The 25,457-nt window shown below is 41.1% G+C and overlaps 1 protein-coding gene across 7 annotated transcripts in view; it reads right to left on the bottom strand.

The window, feature by feature from the left end:
• gab1 (GRB2-associated binding protein 1) overlaps window positions 1–25,457 on the bottom strand; it is a 49,603-nt gene that overhangs the window by 20,094 nt on the left and 4,052 nt on the right. Inside the window, exon 1 of one of the 7 annotated variants that reach the window (XM_053417868.1) lies at window positions 11,040–11,176. The exons of 3 other annotated variants lie outside the window; for them this stretch is intronic. The gene's annotated coding sequence lies outside the window, so the exon portion shown is untranslated. Of the gene's footprint in view, window positions 1–745; window positions 1,003–5,247; window positions 5,403–8,892; window positions 9,312–11,039; window positions 11,177–25,457 lie in introns of those variants that run through there. 3 more of the 7 variants (XM_053417867.1, XM_053417866.1, XM_053417869.1) reach the window with 3 other exon arrangements.

Below are 25,457 nucleotides of genomic sequence, written 5' to 3'. Positions count from 1 at the left end.
AAAATAAGCAACTATATAGTAATAAGCAAATAAAAACATTGTTCAAATAAGATATGACATCCTAATATCTAGGCGCCATCACACCTACGAATTTAGTCTCAACTACATTTATACACAAACAAGATATAAGGTAAGAGGGAGAAATCAGAACACAATTTGAGAACACATTTACATGCACTACAAACCCTGTTATAGTGACATCCAGCAGTAGTCAATCAACAGATTACTTTACTACCTCGTACCTATTTTTTAAGATACTCGTGAAGTTTTCGTATTTTAATAAGAACACTTGGACTGGCAACACAGTGAGAGAACAGGCACGTTCAGTGAGACAACTGTTTTTTCCTAATGTGCAAATGTGTCTAAATTTGAAAATACATTTCTTCTGAGATAGTTGCTGGAAGATATGGACCGGAATACATACTAGATGTTTGTTTGTAAGTCAAAGCTTTATGTGAGACGTTAAAAAAATCTTTTACTGAAACAGGTTACTAGTTTACATGGCCTTACAAAACCTGGCATCACTGACAATGAACAGGCTTACAGAAAAAACATCAACCGCATCAATGTCCATCAAATCAGCCTTCCTCAAAATCCTTCCACCCATTGTTGTTTTAAGTACATGTAGAAACATTTGATATCAACACGACGGATATCAAACACACCAGAGTACTTTCAAACAAATGCCACATACACACATTTGGCCAGTAAGACAACATGATCTTTGCCACACACCAGTACATACCTCCTGCAAAGGTTTACAGAGTCACCTCTGGTCCTGCTTTTACTATTAAAAATTCCATTTCAGCCAGCGTGGAATAGAAGGTTAACCCTTAAAAAGTCAACACCAGACAGCAGTGTCAACAACTGGTAGATAAAGATATATCCATTTCAGCTTTCCTTAATACACCAACAGATTTGGAGCCGCTTATCTTATCCAACAATCAAAGCCCACTTCAGCTTGTGGGAGTCTAGTGTTCACTGCCCCACAGTTAGGAATGGGACGGCATGGGACGATACTGGACTGGGTTGGGGAGGGCTCCTCTGGCATGGCAGCTGTCCCCGCCAACCGCTTTCTCTCCCCCTCCCCCCACTTCCTGGTGTCCCAGTGTCTTCTGATAGGGTCAGACACAGGAAGGGACCCAATATTTGCCCGTGGGGGACGGACAGAGATGGTATTGAGGGTCTGACTGGGATTATGATAGGGGAAGGGGAGGGTGGGAGGTTTGGGACAAGATGCCAACTGAGTGGAGTCACACTGCCGTCAGAGGCCTCGAGATCCAACATCACTGGATCATGACAAAGGCTAAAAGGTCTCATCCAACTCAACCAGGAACAAAAGGTCCCATCCTACTCAGCCAAAAGGCAAAAGGTCCCAACCAACACTCAACATGAAAGAAAATACATGTAGTAAAAAAGTTAGTAACATTAAGTGTCAAACTATTTCTTTAGACGCTGACTGGAATCAACAGAAACAATATTGCAAAATTCAAAGTCTGTGCACCCTTTAGTCTTACTTCTATTGTGCCACTAATCATTCTTTTTTGTAATCATTTATCAATGGCTTTGCTTTGTCTATGGACAAAAGCCACGAAAGTACAGTCACGAGTTCAAAACAAAGCCCCAACTCAGACAATGCAGGAAACGTGTCCACAATATTAACATGTGACAAAGAATCATGAGAATGGAAAGAGATAAGATTGAAGAGTGCAAGACATGGCACCAAGGTCAAGGAATAACAAGAAATTAAATGTTTTGTAATCTGGACATGAAATTACCGGATTTTTGTTTCATCAAACAGCCCCATAAAGATGTGTTAATATGCCTCAGCATTAAAATATCAGACATTAGAAAAGTCCTGCTTGGCACTACATCATCACCAAAATAAACAGTATACTGGCAGAAGTAAAGAAATGAAAGAGACTATATGGAATCACACTTAGTTGAATAAAATGAGTGAGATTTGAGAATAGATACAAAGGAATAGGCTCATCATTTTGGTATCTAGCTGATAAAAGAGACCACATCAGCCTCCTACAACAGGAATTAGTCTAATTCATTATTAGTTAAATACATGAAACTAGTTTCAAGTGAGCATCCTGCCAACGCCACCGCTTAAGCTCCACCTACTCCAGTTTTATTGCGCTCAAAAGGCTAATTGTGCTCCATGGTTTAGATAGCTTAATGCAGCTTAAAACGCCTTTAAGTGCTCTAATTGCTAATGTGAATTTGCTCTCATCACAGGCTGTTAAACTGCATAATAAACTCCTCCTCTATATCTCTAATGGTAAATGGCACAGAGACATAGGGGTTATGTATTCCTGCAGTCGCAGCAGTTCGGAATTCACACAAGACTGTGTCATCAGGACATTGGGTCAGACATTATGTGAATAGTTGCATTAGAGATTTATAAACACTAATGCAGCAGCAAAACAAATATGTCCTATGTAAAGATATAGTGGGGTGAGTTTGGTCCAGACCTGACCCTTTGCTGCGTGTTTTCCCTTCTCTCCCCCTTTCATAATTATGTTGTCCTTAAAATTATGACAGATGATTCTTTCAGTGTTCATCATTCAGTAGGTTTCTAGTGAATGTTGAATTGCAGCCGTTTCCTGTTTAAAGCCATCATGTCTCTCACTGTCAAGAGCAGACCCAGGACATCGGTAGAGGCTGCTTTTGAATGTTTAATTATTTTCTATTGTGTCATTGCTCTAAATTTCCCACGGGATTAATAAAGTATCCATCTATCTATCTATCGATCTATCTATCTGTCAGAAATTACACATATCAGCCACAAGATTAAAACATTTGAAATGCTGAGGGGTTTTGAGTGATAACCTCAGATATTTAATTTGATGGATTTTACCTGTGTCAATTAATTTCAGTAGATTTCTGTTTGTATTATCAGCTGGACTCTCTCCAGCTCAGTTACATGCTAGCGTTAGCTTAGCTCACACACTGGATGCAGAGTTAGCACTAAGCAGCATGCGAGTGGCCGGGCCATCTGTCCCATCTGAGTGGGATGTGGGTAAATGACCTGCAACCCAGCTGCACTGACTCATCCTGACTAGGACAGCTTCTCTGTTTGTTCCTCAGAAAAACACAGCGATGGGGACTGAGCGAGGGAGCGACGGGGCGCAGGATGAGCACAGGGTGAAGACGGGGGAGAGAAGGTCAAGATTTTTGGTGATAACAGAACAAATTAGTATGTGATATCATTGCATCTGCCAGAAATCCACACCAGACACTATGTCATGGCCACGCAGAAACCAGACCACCTTTTGTGGACAGTCGATATGACAAGAAGAAAATAAATACTTGCACAGTGCATCTCACACAAGCAGGATATTAAACACACAATAGATTCCAGAGTTCCAGTATTGATCTGTTAACTTTGCAGGGCAGTCTCATTAGAGGGAACGAGGTCACATTGAGGGAGGTGAGAAAAATGTAAATGAATCAGGTGTTATCTTACTCAGCGTCCGTGGGGAAGAGCATATATGAATTTCATTACTTACTGCAATATTACAAAATATTTTACTTTTATTTGATTTCCTGTAGCAGCTCCTTAATAAATGCTAGTTTTCAAAGGACAATTTACAGGAAGAATCTGGAAACATCTCATGATTCAGGAAGAGTCAATGAAAGGTTACACTATAGCAACACATAAACAGTAACAGTAATATTTAGTTTAAACTCATGATTGACACGACTACATCACTATATCTCTTCCTTTGCACTGTCCGATTCTAGCAATCATGTGGCATGGAGGGACATACTGTGGGTGTTTGGAGAAACAAAAATAAGGAGTGAATTTCAGAGTGCATTTGACATTTTCAGCTATTTGGGCAAATATTTGGAATAGCAAATGGCTGCATCTGCTGACGCAGAAACGCAACAAACCTACAAAACAATTCCATGACACTGCAGTCTGACACAAATGCATTAAACAAATATGCAATCTTGCCGACCACAGTGCTTCCCTAAGCCTCACTATCAGGGCCCTACGACTGCGCTGAACAAAGGCTGTTCTAAGAGAGAAGTGTCGAGCGCGTCAGAGGTTTTGGCGCTCTTGGCCTTGGTGACGAGGTCTGCAGAAAGAGAAGGAGAGGAGGGACAAAAGCTCCTTTATGCCGACTGCCGCAAATTGTATAAATCAATCTTTGTTAGCGAGACATGACTGGGATTCTTGCTAAACAGCTATTTTTACTTCCTTGAGCGCCAGCGAGGGCAGTTAACGTACAAGTAAGAGTGCGTGTCCTTTGGCTAAGCGAGTGTCCAGCGAGCGTCATCAGCCCTCCGCCTGCTGGAAGGACAAGGGACTTCCGTGAAAGATGTGCATGCCTGGGGTCCAGCATCGTACACTGTGGTTAACAGTCAGCCAAATTCTACCACCACTCTCTGACTCTGAGGTAAACACTCTTGATTTGTACTGGTGGGATCACCGTCATGTTGTTTGATAAATTCACTGCACGCTGGACCTAACATGAACTATGGCTGACACAACAGCTGGAAAGCACAAATGACAGAGTAAATAAGTGTCTGAATACCAGTTCCTCAATGAACTACACCAGCTTTCCCTTTAGAAAGATTCCAGGTGTCTCCCTGTTTAACTGTGATATATATATATATATACATTCATATTCTATGGGCAGCACTTTTTCTATGAGGGGCAAGGACACTTTGGCGGGCAGTTGGGGAAGACTGGGATCGAGCCGCCGATCTTCTGGTTGAAGGACGACCGCTCTGCCCCTCAGCCACAACAGTTTGTTTATCAATAAGATGTCTACAGGCTTGCTGTACAAATGTCATTGAACGTGTACAGTGACAGTAAACATCCAATGAATCTATTAATATAATCCAACTAATATTAATTATTACCAATTTAGTCTGTTTTAGACATAATGCACAGTGGACTATATTTAGCTTGAAGCAAGACAATTGTCACATTACATCTCATTTAGAGTTGAAGTAAACAAAATCCTGAAAGTATACAAACATCCATTGTCACAACCTTGTGACGCCTGTGCCATGATCCCACAAACCCCTTCATGCAAACAAGCATTGGACATTTGCAGGTTAATGTTGTTTCTGCCTCTCGTGCATTGCATAAACACTAACCGTCATCACAGAAACTAAGAGTGCACCCTAAGGAACAGATATAATTGAAAATGACAAAAATATCACCTTTAAATCTTACGTATGATGATAAATACTTTGTATATCAGTAAATAACAGTGAGCCTACCTTCCAAGCTTGGAGTAGTTGAGTGCTGCTATGAGAGAACAAGCATGTTGTTGTTGTTGTTGTTATTAGTCTTGTTTGCGCCTAAGTTGTGACGTTATCATGTTGCTGTGTGTGTGTGAGGGTCGGCAGTTTGAGATCGCTCCCTCCCCTGACTTCCTGTTCTATGTAATCAGGTTGTCCCAGACCCTCTTAACTGCCACGGCTAAATCAGAGGGGGAGGGACAACAAGAGACCAGAGGGTTTGTGTTCACAGAAATGTAGTGGGAGTGCACCCCGACATATTCAACAAGTATTACTACCACCACTTATTCCATCTTTGTAACAGTCTGGCTCTTTTTTTATAATCATGACTATCAGTTATTATTCAAATCAATATCCTATTCTAATATTATTGCAAATACACACAAACACTGACTAAAGGACGGCGTTTCAAATAAGTGCAGTGAAACACAATTAATCACTTGATTGAAAGTAAAATTGAAGATAAACAACCTGTCTCTTTAGTTCTATTGATTTAGACTGATCTTTCACTGTGTTCTACCCTCCCCAACGTTAAAGACACATTACATTTAGCAAGTCAAGATGGCTTTAAAACCTGCCTTTTCTCACCTTTCATGTTCCTTTTCCTAATTGCTCAAGCTCATAATTATGTACAAATCATTTAATTTGCATCTCTCTTTCTGGTGTTGCATCTGAAGGCTCCATCCTCTTCCCTGGATGTGAGCCTCCCTCTGCTTCCTGTGGAGACTTTACGATTCTGTTTCCCATCTGCACTCTCAATAGAAACGAGGTCAGAGATGCCACAGCATGGACAGCTTCCTCTACACGGCCGCTTCACAAAAGGTCTCCCTTGGCAGAGCAGTGACCCCAAACCCTAATTCTGCAAAGATACCCAGTCTAGAGGGTTTTTAAGTCAGGAATTATAAAAAGTGTGCAGAGTGCATGAACCCAGATTTAAACCCAATATTGAGGTCCTGCAATTTTTTATTCTGCTTTAGAGTCCAGGTTGCAAGTACTCAAACTTTTTAAGTAACTTAACAAATGCATATTGGAGGAAATAATGTGCATTTCATCAAGTTGTGATATCATATGAATGTTGAACTACCTCTTCTACAACAGAGCTGAAGATAGGAAAATAACTATAGAAAAACAACCAGGAAAATCTGAGTTGATTTGAAGATTTTGTTCATCACTTAATTCCTCAGACAATCCTTTACCACACCTAGGAAACGCTGAAGGATAATATTGAAAAGTGTCATACAAAATCTCATGGATCACAATAATTGCATATAATACATACCATGATATAGCATATTTTCGGTAAATTTTAACATGTGAGATAATATATTTGCAGGTGTAAGTTACAACAGCAGCTTTTTCCTCCATCTCTGAGATTTGTTGTGATGAGGTGCATCAAGGACAGAAGCCTGTTGCAACATCAGACTGGGGTTTGTTTTGAGAACTCAACTGTGCTTTGGCTCTCATCCACAGACACTCTGTGCGTGTGTGTCTGTGTGCTGTTTGACATATTTCTTGCATAAGTGGTTAAATAGGTTAGTGGTGTTATTAGTTTGTTGTGTGGACACAGTTTGTTGCACATTTGTATGGACTTTCAAAACACCACCATGCCACTGAAGAAGCCCCTCTTTTAGTTACAAGCTCCTTGTTCAGCCTTATCTGGTCTGAGTCCTCAGGTTTGGAATTATCTACTTTCATATAACAAAAAGGTAACGATGTATATCTTCGTATCGCATAGACATTTAATACTGTCTTCATACAAGAAACCGACAAAGGTTATCCACCTAAATAAACTCTTTAGTGGGAAACTATATGAAAGTATGCTTTCCTAGCACCCATAATAGGAGGGAGGCCAAAGAAAACAGAGGGAATTAACAAGGAGAAATAGAGTGAGAACAGTGTTAAAGATAGGACCACCCAGACTAACAGACTGAAGGAAGAGCAACATTAGCTTATCTGTCCCTGTGTGTGTGTCCTATTGAACACTTGCACATCCATCCCAAGATCACCCACAACAACCCCAAAAATTAACTCCCGGGTGTCTCTGAACTTATCAATTATCATTCACATCCACAGCACAGTGCTGCTCCCATGTGAGAGTCAACCTCTTCATTTCATTCCCTCTCCAAGAGAGGAACAAGAACAAAAGCTTTGTTGCACAGAAACATCACATCCTTGCTTTGTGCGCGTCCGACCCATCTTCCCACACAGGTCAGAGACACAACAGTGAGGATCTCAAGTCTTGATTTTTCCACATGAACCAAAGCTCAAATCCAGAAATCCACAGAAACAAGACATCAATTTTTGATCATCTGCAAACACTTGGACTGCAGCTAACCTTGCATTAACACAGCAAGGCTTTCCGAACGACATATGCTCCTAATAACCCATATTCTAGTTTATGTTTTGTATTAAATACCACATGACAGATTATCACAAGGGGAGTATTCACACCCTAAAGTGCAGACTTAGATTTTGAGATCATATATTGTATATATACTTATTTCCTTACCATATTAAAGGATGTAAAACGGCAGTTTGAAAATGCTGTAGCTGATTATGGACACATAAAAAAATGTCTCCTTCATTTAGACTTCAGAGCTGTAAACCTCAATTTAAGAATGTTCTCAAGATATAATTATTTTTAAATGATCATAAATAATAAGCATGTCTTATTATAGAATCAGATAATAAAATAATAAGAATATAATGCTGTAATAATGAGGTTCTGGAAAGAAACTGGCGCAGCAATGTGAGCCTGCACCAGCCTTTGTACAGGCCACAAGGCCAAATAAGTTGGCTCCATACCAACAACACAGAACAGTTGTTTTATGCAGCTGGGTTTACGGTGGAGGTAACATTTGTGCATTCCTACTTTGCCAGAAATAAACTGGTGAACCAACATCTGTTGTGTAATGTAAAGACAGTGTGTATGTGTGTGTACAAGTTATAGCTTAGTTTGTGTTGAATCATCAGGTCAACACCAGGTTCCAGCAGCTGTGTCTACATAAGGAGCTCCTCCTGTGAGTGCATCACTTAGACATCATCCTATATATATATATATATGTGCGTTCATCATCTGTGTATCGATCCATAAGGAGCAGCTACTCTACGATCAAAACAAGCAAGTACCCTCCTTTCATCCGCCACACAAACCATCACTCCCTCCCTCAATATACAATCCCACAGTCGCTGCGCTTTCATGTGCAGCTGTGAAATTCTCACCCAGCCAGGCGCCATCTGACCCTGGCCCTAACAATCTACGGTAACTGTCCAAAGAACACAGACCCTGGTAGTCACTATGCTATCTTTGCAAACAGTGCACACAAAGACGAACATTCAAATGAAAGCACGTCTGGAGGCCGAGCAGGTGTTCCTAATTCTCGGTCTGCAGCAGGTGACCTACAACAACAAGACAATGTCACGGTTCTTCAAACTATTTTACGTCTCAAACAAAATAATCAGGCTGAAAACAGAAAACCACAACCTCCCTGACAATAGGTCTAACTTACAGAAGCAGGAGCTGGAATTATTTAATGATGTTTAAACAAAAAAATATTAGCAGACTTCAGGCTTTTCCCCAAAACTTTGATGAAAATTATCTGCAGAGGAAATAATGGCGCTTACCAATTTTTTCAACGGCAGGTATTACATTCTCTCAGGTCTTGTTGGAGACGTATTCTCAACCAATTGTGTGGTTCCTCGGACCTATTCCTGACAGTCCAGAACCATGGTCCTGCTGTTAGTCCATTGGCTTAAACAACCGCACAACTGTGCAACTGCTGTTGTAGCTGCACTGACTCGTTCTCGTTGGGCGGGGACAGGAACTCTCAGTGAAGTAATGATTCCATATCATTCATTAGAGTATCCACAGACAGAGGGAGGAGACAGAGAGAGAGAAGGTGGGGAAGGTGTAAGGGAAGAGAGCCTGAGGAAGGGAAGGAGGGATGAAGGAGTTCGATTGTCTTGTTATACAACAAGAACGGTTCAATTAAATTTCTGTCAACACCTCCCCAGCCTCTCTTCACAGTGTTCAGGCTTACACTGTGCTCACAGGGTAAAGCATTAACTCAGAGGGAGCAGGTTTAAACATTAACGCAGCTTCACATCATGTATGACTGAGGGAGCACAGAAGTGTCAGTAGTTGCGTTTAATAAAAGGAAACTGTTAAGCAATCGCAGTATTCGCCTTTTCATCAGAACTAAACTCACTACCTCTGACTGTGTTTTCCAGGAAACATGGGGCTTTGTGAAACTGAGAAAAAGAGAGCAAAAACACACACAAGGCAAAAAAACATCCCTCAGTGGAAGTTTCCACTTTGTTGGCGCTTTTTATCTTCCTGGTCATCTGTTCCCCAAACACACTCTGCGCAAAAAGATTTCCTGTTTTGCCTCCTTTTGTCACTGTGGTCGCATTTGGGGGTTTGTCAGATGCTAACTTTAGAATCTATTCTATATTAACGTCTTACTTTGGCTAATGTCGCACAGTTTGTCCAGAAAACAATGCACCTGGATAGTGATAGTCTCGTCTTTCCTATGCTGGACTAAAACACTCAACATCTTTGCTTGGAGAGGAGAAAGCAGAGAAGGAATCACAGCTGCACCATGAAACCTCAATAACCCAAGTTGATGATTTGCTCACATTATACAGCAGGTGTTTTTTTTTTTGCAAAATGTTTGACCTGAGTTGTAGGAACAAATCCCTGTTTTAAACCTCTTGGTCTGGTCTGGTCTAAAATAATACTAATGCATATGTACAGTTTGCGTATAGCAGCTTTAAACTGGTTCCACTAAAACAACAATCACACACGTCCTTGTTTGCAGCCATCACCCCGTAAACTGTAATAGCATGGAAACCAGTTTTTTCCTGAATGAGTGACCAACCCAGAGATAAAAGTAAAAGTTTACAATGATGACTGTTTTTAACTGTTTGTACTGAGCTACTTATTATGCACAGAAAAGTAGCTGCAGACAAGCTGGTGAACTGCTTCAGTTATGTTTAAACATAACATGCATCTCCACGCTGTCAGGTGCCAGATCTTTAGAGCAACCACTAAAATAACTAACTAACCATCAGAACAAAGTGGCACCTTATTGCAGAGAAAGGATTTCGAGAGAATGAAGTTTGTTTACTATAAGTTTGCTGTGTCAAGATTTCTGATAGGAATACAACACAAACAATCTAGAGCTGTCAGTGCTCTCGCTGGAAGTGGTCGCACACTCATGATGGCTATTTCCTTGCCAGGGCAACGCTGTCTTATTTTTATGGGACTTAATTCAGAAAAAACAAACTGGACTCACCAACGATATCTTGTTGTTGAGTCATTCCTTTAAACACACATACTGATCTTCACTAAGTGCACGTAATCACATGCTCCTTAACAACATACACTCCTTTGTAAGTATGCAATCAATTTTGCTAGTTTAAATTGTCAGCAATTTCTATACAATTCACTAAAGGATTTATTGTGCTTTAATTGCTGTGTAATTATTGACGCTCTTGACGAACCTATTCCCAAAACAACCCCACGATCAAGGTGGCTTTCTGGTTACGTAAGAGTCATGAATCTTTCATCCACACTTTTGCACAAAATATTTTCCATGCTAATGTTGGAAGAATAATCGTTGGATAGTTAGACTCCAGCTCTAACCTTCTGCTGAGAGTCACAAAGCTAATTAAATTGGTTGAAACGGTATTCAAATCATCAAAATAAAAAAGAAAAGCTGAGTGTAACAAGGTCAGTGGTTATTAAAACACAAGTCATATCTCTGTACCTGGTTCTGAAGAGTCCAAGCTTTGCCCGGAGCGAAATGTTTTGAGCGAAGCGAGGTAAGCAAGCTGCTGACCAGCCACTGTTGTCGAGCGAGTATGGCCACTTTTCCTGCCTACACGGCCGACTTCCCTCCCCTCCTCTTACTCCGTGAAGTCTGCAACACCCTGCTCCAATAACCCCTGACCCACAGGAAGTAGACACAATGGACTGAAAATAACATACCACCTCCCCTGGCAACAACTGCCCACCCCAACACCCATTTCACGCCGCTTCTTCAGTGCAGCACACCTACACCATGCTGGCTGCAGATAGGTGGGTAGAACCCAAAAATATCAACATTGCAGAGCTCAACATTCTGTGCCCACATGCCAAAGGGTGAACCATGAATTTTCCAGAGTGGTGTTTGATTCACTCCTGCACATGCGTGAGTCAGTACAAACAGGTCAGTCTACAATAATCAAGACTCCATATAGAGGTATCTTCTTCATGTGAAGTCCTGATAAGAGCTTGCAGTGAGGCGCAGCCATGCATGTCTCAGTGAAGCACAGGATTTCACACCACAGCAGGTTGTGGGTTGAGCAGCAGACTCGTAACAGTCCCACTTCTTCCTGCAGGGGGACCACTATATGGAGAGATGGATGACTTCTTGAAATCCTGACCCCAAAAGCAACTGTGGTTGAGTGTGTGGACGTACACGTGTTTCTTAATGAGAGTGTTTGGCTTATTTACCTCATAAAATTTCTTTAAAAGAAAGTGAAGCTTATAGTTTTTGTATTTAAGGCTTTTTTGATTTAATACAATTCAGGATCAACCCCCCCAAAAAGAGAGGTATCCTAGGTACCATATTAACTCGTTTAGTCCACTCTGTGTATCCGTCTAACCTATCCTTATCCATGCAGTGAGCAGCAGCAGTCTAATCCAATGAGACCAATGAAAATTATTCCAAATCACATTTAGCTGCCAGTGAGAGGTTGCCTTCGACATGATCTAATTAGCCCCTCTCCTGCTAGAGTCCGTCCAGGAGGAAATGGCTTGAGATGCCGCATGCAGAGATAAGGAAATGGACTCTGATACACACTTGTGTGTCGGCAGTGGTGTTGCTTTCAAAGACGTGGTGCCTGGTTACTCAGCAGAACAGGAGATAAAACAAGGTTCAAGTAGAGTTACATTACCAGTTATTCTAGTAAATGATTATTTCAAGCCATTTCATTAATATGGGAATAAGTGAACGGTGAATTTGCATATAAGAAACACAACATGTTGATTGTTAGTGGGTGAATTAACCGTGGTAGTGTCCTGTTCTATGAGCTGAGCTGTCGAGCATGCCTTGGCTTGTTCCACAGCCGACTTAATATGACACACCTCCTTTTCCAACCAGTCCCCTGAAACTGGTACACACCTCCTCTCTCTATTGTCACATTCAGATGATACTGCTTCACTTTCAGTTGAAAGGGAATGTGCGTGGTGCGAACACATACCTGAGAGGTTGTGTGCTGCGTGTGCGTTCATGTGATTTCCATACAGTGATTCATGTTTATCGTAGAATGTGTGGAATGCTTCCCACAGATGCAGTCAGCAATGGTTACGATGTCATATATTTTTCCAACTAAACTACTAGCAAATGACAAAACCACTTCAGTTTCTCTTTTTTTTTCACATTACCCCTTTTCTTTTGCTGTGTGTTGGCCTCTGTGGGTGTGTGTGTGCATGCCTGTAGATTTGTTCTAGAAGCCTGGAGTCAGTCGTACTCAGCTCCTCTGCACTCACATATTTTCTCTAATGCATGCACCTGTAAAGAGGCCAAATGGCAGGTTCTGACGCCACTGTTAACACCATATTTATCCATTAACTGCTTTTCAAGATGCATGTGTATTCAAGTAAACTCATCCCTCTGATTTGACCTTAGGAAACTCAAAACAAAACTAAAAGCAGCCTTCCTTACATACATAAAGCTACCTTAGAAATAACAAGTCTGAATAAGAATAATTTAAATATAGTAGTTGTGTGTGAGAGGAGATAGGCAAAGCCAAAATCATGGCCAGCCAAAATTTGCTCTATTACTTAAGTGTCTTTGCCACTTTCTTGTAATTCATTGTTATCACTCCTCAAGCGTGGTGTAGAGCCCATGTTGGCTTGTGGTGGCAGGAGCTAAATCCAGGTCACCAATCAATACCTTTTACCCTGCAGAGTAGGAAACAACATTAAGCTTATAGGACACAGAGAAACAGAGGTTGTGCATCTACTGTTACCAACACGGAACAGGTTGTGTTCCGGTTCTCACACCCACTATCAAATAAAATACAACATTACTCCCTAATTGGGTTACCAAAAGGAACCAAGGCTTTTCCAATGTGAACAGTGACAGTGAACTAACATATTCTAATCTTTGGCCAGCGGGTGAAGAAGACAAGGAGGAAGAAAACAAGTGAGAAATACTTGATACAGTATCTGTAATTATAACTTCTCGCAACTGGAGTGCTGCATAACAAGAGCTTCCTGAGTTTCAAGAACCAAAGTTTATTTGGTTGAAAAAGGGGTGAATACTCGCTCGCTTAAACCTTCTGGTCCAGTTTGGTCAAATTCGTACATTTATAAATTGCAGTAAAAGGGGTCGTTTCCGTTTCATTTTGGGATCTTTATAACCATTTTACTGCCTATCCAGACACTAAATAACGGCCAATGACCTAATTCATGTCTTGGTAAAAAATGACATCAGCCGCTTATTGACAGAACAGTTGTTTGACTGTCTTACGTTTGACTGCTCATCTAAAAGAAACATACTGACAGAAAGACACTGTTACTCCCTGACTTATGCACTAACACCACAATTACTATGGCTCCTTTATACAGTATATAGCCAATGGGAATCTTTGCTGAAAATGATTCCCAGACTCAATGTACTTAATTGCCCTTGTTCATACAGTGCCCTATTCAATCTACATACTCTGAGGACGGTTTGTGAATGCAGATGGCAGCCGACTCTCAGGCATGAGAACCAAAGCTGTGCTGGAGATAAAGACCGGCTCATCTGACTTCAGGATACGCAACTCCCCAAAACTCAAGTTGGTCACATTCCCACAGTATCTCCCCGTTGTTCGGTCCAACGGTTCTAATGCCTTCTCCAGATAAGCAGGAGGTTGAAAAACGTTGCACACTTTGCTCCGCCACGACCTTGACAGTTACATGACATTCCTCCTTTCGATTACGTGCTGCCTATCGTCTCCCGTTTTTGATCCTATCTGCCTCTGCGTCTGCTGCCATCGCCAATCTGGGCTCTCGCACAAAGTCACATGCACTTGTCGAAGCTGCATCGTTAGAATTCAACACATTCCTTTGGCATGGCAGATTTGGTTCACATGATCACGCTGTTCCTTGACCGCTGACGAGAGGGGCTTAAACAATTCTCCTTTCAGCTTCTATTGGCTTGTGCACAGTGCAATCTGGCCAAATGGGTACAGTACATTTGGGTATTAAAAAAATAGTCCCGTTAGAACATGACTTGCGTATTGGCATATCTGAAATTGAAGTAATACTAAATAAGGTACAAAAACATGGCTTTTAAGAACTCATTCAAGACTTGACACATGTGCATATTTTTCCATTTCCATCACCACTAAGATTCGGCTTGTGCAGCTACTCATTGTTATTATATGCATTGTAGAAAAACACTAGTACGAGACAAAACTTCTCTTGAACTCTAACCTAAATTGCAAGTGGTTGTATTACATAAAACACCTGTAAGCAAAGCTGCTGATCATAAAAAGCTTGTGTTGGAATTTCCCTTTGCAGCTTCCCACAGTGTTGGGTGGTTCATCACAACACAGAAGATTACTATTTACATAGCACAACATTTTCTAGCATTGTAAATTTAACTTTCATTTTACCGGCAAATAAATTGACATGTAATATCAATAAATAGTTATTTAATGTGAAGTAATAATATTACCAACCTTGTGCTCTGCTCTGGCAGTTCCCTAACCCTTTTAAACACTAGTTGGTTATCCAAAAGCCACGGGTGTAGAGCGGAGACGAAGAGGGTCAAGGTAATCCACAGGTTTCTAACACACACCAAAAACTAGCATGAAAAAAGAGGCGTGCCGGGGAAAGTTAAAAAAAAAACAACAAGAAAGTAGGTGGACAAGAGGACCAGGTCCACCACTCAGCTTCCAGTCAGGCTGAAAACGAATACTCTCTGAGAGCAGGGGTCTCTGGTGCATCCCTGAGTCTCTCTCAGTGTGTGTGTGTGTGTGTGTGTGTGTGTGTGTGTGTGTGTGTGTGTGTGTGTGTGTGTGTGTGTGTGTGTGTGTGTGTGTGTGTGTGTGTGTGTGTGTGTGTGTGTGTGTGTGTGTGTGTGTGTGTGTGTGGATGATTGTGTGTGTGTACATGTGTGCAAGTTTAACCACGTCCTCTGGCTTGAGGCCAGGCCAAAGATATCAGGCAGCACCATAGTAACTCTAATGCAATCATGGACAGTGGCCACAACAGGACCACTGGTGAACACAAGGAGCCATCCATCTTTCTCTGTCCACTTCAGGTTTGATCTGCAGACTCTTCTTCTTAGACACACAATAAAAGAAACTGATTTGAAAACCAATTAAAAGACAAATGAATGATAATTCGATACAAACACAATCCATTTTATTGTGGCCCTGTCTGTCTCACAGCAAGTTGGGAAATAACACAGGTCAGTAGCAATATTTCACACGTAGTCTCTAGCCTCCAGGTTGAACCCCCCCCCCCCCCTCCCAGCCTGTCCTCAAGATGTGACAAACATGCAAACATATTGGTGCTCACGCAGCACTGAGCCAGGAAAGAGAGGCAAAAACTACCATGACAGCAGTGGGCTATATTAAGGGGCTGCAGACACAGCGGCTAGGGTCAGATCACACAGCACCGCATAACTAGAGTGCCAGCTGCATCTGTGTGGGAGTGTGGGAAATGACAGGTGAACCTTTGGAGTTAAATGTGAACAGACACAGTTGCAGACATTTCTTCCTTAAACCCAGATTGTGCTAATCATCCCACTTTCAAGAAGAGATGATACCATTTGTCCCTTCTTGAAAACAGATTCCAATAATTGGCCCAAGTGCCGATCCAATACCAGGGCATTTAAAAAAATGACTTATATACCATATTTTTACAGCTGCATGCTACTAACCATTGTTGTTATATGGCCTGGCTCAGGTTGCCCCCTTATAAAATCAAATACATACAGAATTCTTCAAATGCATTGTGACACCATTAGTGTTGTAATTGGCAACAATAGTGCCAAATACTTTAGTACATAGATTTGTGTACTCACGGATGACCAACCCTGCATTTACAACTGCATCTAGGGCATTTCTGAAGCTAGAATCTGTATCAGAACATCTATACCTTCAAGCACCAAACTCCTATGGCTCAATATGAGCTGGAGCATATGACAAATGCTCCCTGGGAAAGTCTCTTTCAATGAGCCTGGAGAATTTGGAAAAAGACTAATGTAAACGTAGCATTCATCCATCTTCTGAATTTATTTGGCAGTGTTCATACGATACCAAGGCACTTAACTTGGACACACAATGGAAAATTGGTTGTGTTCAAATTCGCCATATAAAAAGAAGCCAACCGAACAAAGCTATAGTTTTCAAGGGGTCCGAGTCACAAGACGTTCGGCAGCAATAGCTTCTCTTTGTCAGACTAACTTGATCGTAAACACCACATTAGTCGGAAATGTTCCAGTCCATGAGTTCTGGCCCCGAGGCACGGTTACACTGATAAAATCAAGTCGAAATGTAACTTGTGATGTCAAATTTAACTGCTGATTTAAAATCCCTCATAATACAATAAAGGCTTCACAGATGCAAGCTGTGGTTCACGTGTGAATAAGAAAGGAAACACTAACAAAAGTCAAAACACAGAGATAGCTGCTGCCTTGGATTGGTTGATAGTGATTGATAACGCTATAAAACATCAGAATCAAATTTTTAAAGTTGAAAAACGAATTGATTAATCAGGTATTCAATCAACAGGAAGTTAAATGCCAACTATTTAGATAATTGATAGATCGTAAAGTCAATGTAATGCAAAATGCCATGCTACATCTTGTTTTCAAATGTTAATTTTCCTGGTCCGCTTATCTGTGATTGTAAACTGAATATCTCCTAGTCTTGCGGGCTAAACTAAATGAAAAATGTAAAGATGTCACCTTAAACTCTGGGTTACTCGTGCAGGCATGTTTTAACCATTTTTTTAACATTATATAGTGCTAAAGTAATTAATTAATGATATAATCAGCAAATCAATCAATCAATCAATCAATCAATCTTTTGCTGAATCCCGGGGGCACCCTTTACCTTTTCCAGCCTCAATGATCCAAGCTTAGAAATCCTTTAAACCTGGAATATATACTTGGAAAAATACCAGACTCCATATAATTAGTTAGTTAAACCTCTCCTTTGTGAGACAGCCTGCATTTGTCTTTTTACCTTTATCAATTACAGAAAGTTGTGTATTTTTTATCTCTAACTGTTTTCAATAAAATCATCACAGTGATTTCCTGGCCACAATATACAATCTAGTATAGACAGACAATGCGTATGCTTCCTCAGAAGCTACTTGAGGGAGAGGCAGCTTAAAAGCACAAACAGGTCAATCAGCAAACAGGGTTAAAAGGGGTCATTTAACCAAGCGAGTGAGTGAAGTCATTTGTGAATGTGTGCATACCCTGGAAACTCCTCTAAAGGGGTATTAAAGGTCTCTGTATGCTGTGAGTTAAGAGGGCCTCCTGTTGGTGAGCAGCAGGTTATTAAACAGTGAACTGGTCACACAGCTCAGTTCTCACAAGTCCCTTCTCAAACCCACCACCAGGCACCACATGTGGTACTTCGCTGCTGCTGAACAGGTGTGTGTGCTACAGTGACAATAAAGCGTAATGTTACACGCAGACTTTTAAAGACAACACAACATGAATAGGCCTTCAGAGTATACAATTCTTCAGCGAGTCATTGATCACACATGAGTCACAGTGACATCTTTTGTTTCTGATGGTACACAGCCTGGGACGCCTGCAAGTTCAGGTTCACCATCAGTCACTTTTTCAACCACCTTTATGAAGGGATCAATTAGAAGTGGAAGCAACAGAGGCAAAAAAAGAGATGAAGATGAGATGAAGAAAAGAGAAGATTTTGCACGAAAAAAAAGGAGAAAAATAGGACTATGAAACGGCACAAAGGATGAAGAGAGAATAAGAGGGACACAGTGTGGGACCCCTCCTCCTCTCTCTTCACCCACCATCTGGTAGCCATCAGCGCCTCACACAGGAAGGGGCGGCCATGCCTTGCTGGGGCGCCAGGGAGCGGCTCCTCTTCCCTCCCTGTGCTGTAGAAACAACAATCAGCCAGTACATTGCATTGCTGTGCAGACCAGCCCATCCTAGCTTGAGCCGAGCAGCCAGCAGCACCAGCGGCAGCCCCAGCCCAGGACCAGGCGCTCACACCCCTGCAGACCAGCAAAGAGGAGCACAGAGCAGCCTCACATTCCTGCTGCCTGCTCCTGCCAAGAGGCACTGTGAGCGGAAAGAGAGAGGGAGCGAACAGAGAGCTGCTCTCACTGGTCGCTGTCTAATGGTGCTGCTCTGAGGAGCACTCCAGTCTTCCTCATCCCATTTGCTTTCTCTTCACTGTCCACAACAATGACAACAAACTGATTGATTGCCATTGTGGTATATCCCAGCTTGCACATCACTGCATGCATATTTATAGTCCTACACCATTAGCCTTGAAGAGGTTCCATCTATTTTGCAAGAATTCGGGGAATGCACATTATCATAAATTCGGCCCAACTTCTATTTATCCTTTTTTCCCTCAAACGAGACACACACATGACTGTGATGGGAACAGAGACCCCTGCAGCCTGTTTGTCTGGTTAGTGTCGACCATCTTTGTCCATATGTGTTCTCTTACGGTCGATGTTCTATCTCCATAACAGACCACAACTATACTCTGGAAATCAAGAGCAGACTTATGACAGATACTGCTTTTGCTTTCTGTGTAAAACAAGTACGTGAGAGTCTTGATTTATTAAAATATCGGAAACTGTATTAATGCACACGAGAGAATCCCATGGCTCAATCATAAGAAACAAAAGAGAAAAGACACATGATTATGTGTACAGTTAGCCTTGCCAAATAGTTTCTGTCATCTGCGTTTAATAATAGCTGCACTTGAAACTGTTCAACCTGGCAAAGGGACAAATAGCACAAAAGGATCATTTTACGACTCAACTGGATTATATTCCAACAAAAAGCATAACTCAGAATCTGCTCCCGAGTTTCAAACAGGAAAACCAAGTCTGCATGAGAACCAGTTCTCGACAGTCACTCCCCGAACTGCTCTGTGGACTTGGCACGCGGTCCAGTAAACAGCTGCACTGGGCAAAAAGAGACACATCTGTTTACAGCAGCTTCACGAAAGCTTTGACCTAACTATATAATTCAACAATATCATTGTGCCGTGAAGGCGACAGATTGAGTTTAAGCGATGATGAAACGTAAACATTTAGAGGGAAATGATGCATAATCAGCACCACCCGTGAGGTAAACAACACTGATGCATCGGTCTCAACCACAGACATACTGCTCAGCACACTTTTTTAAATCCTGAAAATGTTTGTGGGTTCACTATAATGAAACAATAATATAATCACAGATTGCTGAACAAACATACCTTGCAAACAGTTTCTAAATGACCATTCCCCAAACATGAGCCACTTCAGTTTCAGCTGGAACATGCACTTCAACATTTTATGACCCTTGAGTTGATTTCACTTTCTTTAAACACACAAGACCAGAGTTTGAGCTGCAGCAACTATCGTGACAGGAGAACTAACGAGACAATTAAACAATTAGTTTTCCACTACAACTTTAAGGTCATGCATCACATAGTCTAGTTCACATAAAAAACATGACACGTGAAAGCAACAGAGTAAGGCTACTTCCACACATATACGTTTCTGTTTTTTTTTTTTAAATGTATCTCCATCCAGACAAATACTTTAGTGTGTCAGCCATAGTCTCTATTCATGCTAAACCTTTCACGTGCACTGGGCATGCATGTGCCGTAAATGCACAATAGCTGCTAGCAAAGACAACAAGGTTCAGCAACTCTTTTAATTCGTTATGTTGCATTGTTGTTTGATTTCTAACAGAAAAGGGTCACCTGATAAGGGCATGACGAATCAGGGAAGGACAGGTCCTGATTGATAAGACCCAATCAGGAGGCAAACATGGGTGTCTACGTTGTTTCTATAAATCTAAGTTTCTTCTCATCCAGACTACATCACCCAACCAGCGTTTTCAACCTAAGCCAGGCTCAGCGATGTTTACAAAACCCTATGTTTTAAGCCTGTTAAAATATGTGTGGAATTCAGTCGTAAAACATCAGGAGTTTAAAAGTTTACATATTACTGTGGATGTACCCTAAAGTGAGTCACATTTATGACAAACATAGTAGCTGACTTGAGGTTAGTTTAAAACACTTCTGTGGCTTCCGACCTATAATCTCCACTGATCCGACGCAGACAACCAGAACCTAACAGATCCTACTTGTGAAAATGCATAAAGACATGAGAAATGCAACAGTTGATATGATCAAGACTGTCTGCAAAAAGGATGCCAAATATTATCATAAGCAGTCTTTATCACTGAAGGGAGAGACTTGTGAATATTGTAGGACGTGGCAGACACATGACAGGAAGAGCAGCAAGACGGTGAACTGGTGACCACATGGTGACAGAGACAGCAGCATACCAATGAGGGGACAAACAGACCAGCGCTGGATTTGTTTGATACCAAAACACAGCTGGTTGAACCAAAGAGACACAATGCAATGTCCAAAATAGATCTGTTTAGGGGATTTTGTGTGGAGGTGTTTTTCTTTATGATGCAATAACAAGAGTTCAGTCTCACTACTACAGTCTCCAGAAAGTGGAGACGGACCACGATCATGTTCACGTCTCTGTTGTATTATATATTATAGCAAAGACAGACACCACAGTTAGGGACATAAAACATGTCCAGGGTTATACAACCAACCCTGCTGATAAAAAGATCACTTTGAGTATAAAACAGATCTAAATATCATTAAATATACAGATGTTAAGGATACATTTATTATGTTCTTACTGTCTAACTCTGGCTCCAAGGTGGGCACCAGTGTCGCAACGATGAAAGGGATACACCTATGTATAGTGATGATATTCTGTGTCTGGAACAACAGTGGGCTGGTAAGTATAACTATTGTAGTAGCACAGATATTAATATTTAATGCTCATTTGTTTGTAATGGACATTAAATATTTAATGGCACATGCATCCATTTTCAAGCTGTGGCCGATCACACACCCGTAGTGTGCTCGGACCAAATGCAGTGCTGTGGAGCTGTGTTGTCAGGACATGGTCCAGTAATTTCTCCTTTGTTAGCCTAAGAGGCTAACGCTGCACAAGTACCCCTCTGTTGCATCCCGTTCGGGTTGCTTGTTTGTTTGTTTCTTCAAGCGTGTGTGGAGGGGGGGGCGGGTTAGCAGAAAGTGGAGTGTTTGTTCTCTATTCCACTTGCTAAGCAGATTTAATGAATCCTCTACTTAATCAAAAAGCTAGGCCTTCGTGTTAGTCTGACTGCGCCGTCACATTTGTTGCATACATATTTCTCGCCAGCAATCAGCAAATGGCAATTGTTTCCACTGTCATCCTGGTGTAATGGCTGAAAGTCAATGTGGTGGGTACTGTAAATGCATTTTGTCACAGCTGAGAGGTCTCAAGATCTACATGGAGTATGTCCTCAGTCTCCCTTTACAGCCATCAGAGGAGGACCTTCAGGGTTCAATATTTTCCTTCATCCGGTTTACCCTGGAGTGCTGTGCTCCAGCACTGAGGCCCTATTAAGGGCTGGACAAAGTGTACAACAAAATCCTAATCTGTTTCCAGCGGGTACATGCCAGTGGACTACAGGGATTGTAATGGTCCATAAAGCTATGTGCAGTGGGAGGAAAGAACTGAAAAGCTCAGCCAAATTAGGGCTGAGCATTATAATCAGAAATCAGCATCCATGTAATCTTACATATTTACCAAAAAGATTGTAAACTTTTTAAATAAATACCCATCCATCATCTATACCACTAGTCCTTGGAGGGTTAGTTTGCTGACAACTTTGCACTGCATGATCAATGAAATGTTTACATTTTACATATACATAACTGGTGAAACAGAAGCATTAGCAGTTGTTGGGTTTCATGCCACTTTGTAATCAATTAAGAGGAAGAGTAAATGTGGGATGAGATTAATGTTGGTATCAATAAAGCAGTTCTCAGACATGTACTCCAGAAAAGGACCAGTCAATGGGCTCCAGACTATATCTGGAGTTTGCCCTTCACAGATGAAAAACGCAGCAGGAGATTCTCAGAGTTGGGTCCACGATGGAAAAATCTCTGGAGCGTCAGTTGAGGGGTGGTGCAGCATGCAGGGGGCTGGATATACATTTTGTTCTGTATATAACATGATTTAGGTTAGATTTCGGTTATTATCACCAAAAGCTCTCAAATCTTGAATCTTTGCAAGTTAATACCCGTGTCAACATCTTTTACGTGTCGTTAATCTCTTTTTTCCTGAGACATTTGTTTGATTTTCAGTTTTGTGTCCGCTGCATGTCAGAGAAGTTATCAACCCGGCCCCTCATTCACGGCTATTCCTCCCGATAATCTCCAGCTCTCTTCTGGAGATGGGCTCATTCTGACATCATCAGGAGCTTTTAACAGAGGGCTAGCAGGAATAACTGAGGATTGTCCGAAGCCTCTGACTTGGTCATTTGAGTTGTCACATACAGCGGCTCCAGAAAATCTGAAATTATCCGGAGTTCAGTGCCTGTCTAACAGCAACTCAAATGACAATGGGTCTTTAGTAAGCAATGAGATGTTGATGGTGGCTTGAAATGGTTGTTGTACAGAGTAGAAATAGGAGCAATCTGTTCAATTAATCTATTTAGTAACACACTATCTATATCTATCTGATATTATGATGTGATGAGACTTTATACTCTCACGTGCACACCATCTCTAAAGAGGGTGGTGCGGACCTTGCAACTGCATCTCTACATCTCCTCTGGTCCCCGAGATAATTCTCTGCAGATGATCCAAAGACACCAGGTTTTAAAGCTGTTGCTTTGAAGGAGGTTTTACAAGTAGACCCTGACTGAAACTCACAGATTGAAGGGTAAGAGAAATGAAAGAGAAAAAGGAGAACCAGATGGAAAATGCACTGTCGATGACATGAAAAAAACGCAGAGTATACAGTTATGACAAACCCTGGCTAGGACATTTTCGAACAAAGCAATAATGGTCAGACATTTTCACAATTCCGTAAATGAGATGTTAATGGCCAGGAAGTGTTCACTATGAATGCAGCCATAAAAAAATACCCACAACTAAGGCAGTACAGAATACTCTATATTCAATTGAATTCAATTTACTTGCACTACTCTCAATCTGTGAGTCGATATACATCAGGTGACAGTGACCAAAATGTGGGCATTTTTGAGAATGGCCTCTTCACACTAACTTCTTTGGTAAAGATTTGAGAGGACAACAATGCTGTGTGAAGCTAATGATGGTTGGGAATGCTCAGACGCAGGCAGGTTGGCTGAACAGCTTTCACCTTTGAGCTCCACCAATCAGTGGCAGAGCCTTAGCGGCAAACTTTGCCCTGAGTGGTTAATCAGGCAAACGGGGGGCCTCCGGCTTCTGATCTACTGCTGCTCAGTCTGGAGGTGGGGATTAAAGTAGAGAATTGACGGTTACAGCATGTTCCCATATAATTGTACGGTGTTCTATTCTGTTCAGTTTGTTTTGTTTGGGGGTTAGGGTCATTAAACCTGCCACCAAATGTTGGCTATAAGAACACCGAGTGCTGCACTTGTGTCAGATCAAATGCTCAAGAGGGTTTTTCTTGTAACTACAAGATTTTTCTTCAGAACAAGCTGAATAAAATAATATGTTCTTTAAGCAACTTTTATTTTAAAAACATAACAACAGCTTTGCATCTTTCAGATTAGTGAAGTAAAGTAGTGCCGGTATGCTGTGACACAGGGAGTGTTTGGAGCTATGTCAACTGCATGTTTGAGGGATATGATATTTTGCACTAACACTATGAGACATATGTGTTATGACAATGGATGAAAACGCGTCACCTCAGTAAACAACATAGGAAAACTATCAAATGCAGGCAGAACTGTCTATTTGGCATTTTGCTTGGCCTAAATATATTTCACTGGTGACAAGGGGTCGGCGAGAATCCTTTCCCCAAAGTTAATGAAAACAATTTAGGATATATCAAAACCAGGAATATTTTATATATGTTTCTCATATGAAACTGCGTACGTTTGAAAAGGGGGGGAAACTATCAAAAACCTTGTATCTAAATGGTGAGTGAATTATCTGCCTTTTGTAGCTTAATAGAATTATTAGATTTAAGTAGAGACAACTGCAAGTCAATTTACATGGAAGCCTGAGTTCAAGCAGGGTGAAAATTGAATCATGTGAGGAACAGTTGAACTTTGTTATCTTATTTCGGGGGGTAAATACGATGGAATAGAAGAGTTAGGGCTAGCAGCTTCATTATTAGTGAAGCGATTACTAGCCAAACCGATTAGTATCAGTTAAATTAAATTAGCTCTTATCAAACCACTTTATTAATTCCTTTATCAGTCACTCTTTGATAACCTCCTTGTTGGAAAACGTGCTTTAAAGGTTTACTGCTAATTTAGTTTCACTACTTAATCAAGCAGAATTACGCAAAACTTAAATCTTTCCTGAAAAATACATATTTTAAAGACATGGCTGTCCATGAGAAAAACGTTTTTCAGGCTGCAAAATAAATCAGTATTGTTCTGCAAATGCTAGTGCGGCATTACTTACAATAGATGAAGAGGATTTTTGTGTGCATGTGTTGGTAAAAGGGGAAAACTGTGAATACATTTAAATAAAATCTACCCACTCTCCGTCTCCTGGCAAACACATCAGGTTTGTCCTGATCATTGAAAACCAGTGTGATATTTGTGGGAATCAAACTGTAATATCACTGGTTTTAAACAGACCCACAGTGGGTGATGAGACAAATGAAGAAGAGAAAACATCTGAAATAGCAATAATTAAACTGGTACCTAAGGTTTGGATTGACAGCTGCCGTGGAGAAAAGGGTAGTGAAATTGTTGCAGGGGACTTCTGTCACTTGTCTTTTAAGAAGCAATAGAAAATATATATACAGTATTTGACAGGAGTTTCCAGCCAGATGGTGAGAAGAAATAAAAAACTACTACAGTTTTCTATCCCAAAGTGGTCTTACTCTCAAGGGACATTATTGAGAGACACTTAATTATAAGGCAGAGTGACAT

The sequence above is a fragment of the Pleuronectes platessa genome, chromosome 3 (assembly GCF_947347685.1).
Source record: "Pleuronectes platessa chromosome 3, fPlePla1.1, whole genome shotgun sequence".
Lineage (NCBI taxonomy): Eukaryota > Metazoa > Chordata > Actinopteri > Pleuronectiformes > Pleuronectidae > Pleuronectes > Pleuronectes platessa.
Note: the sequence above shows the minus strand (reverse complement) of the source record. Positions and strands in the feature narration are given on the sequence as shown.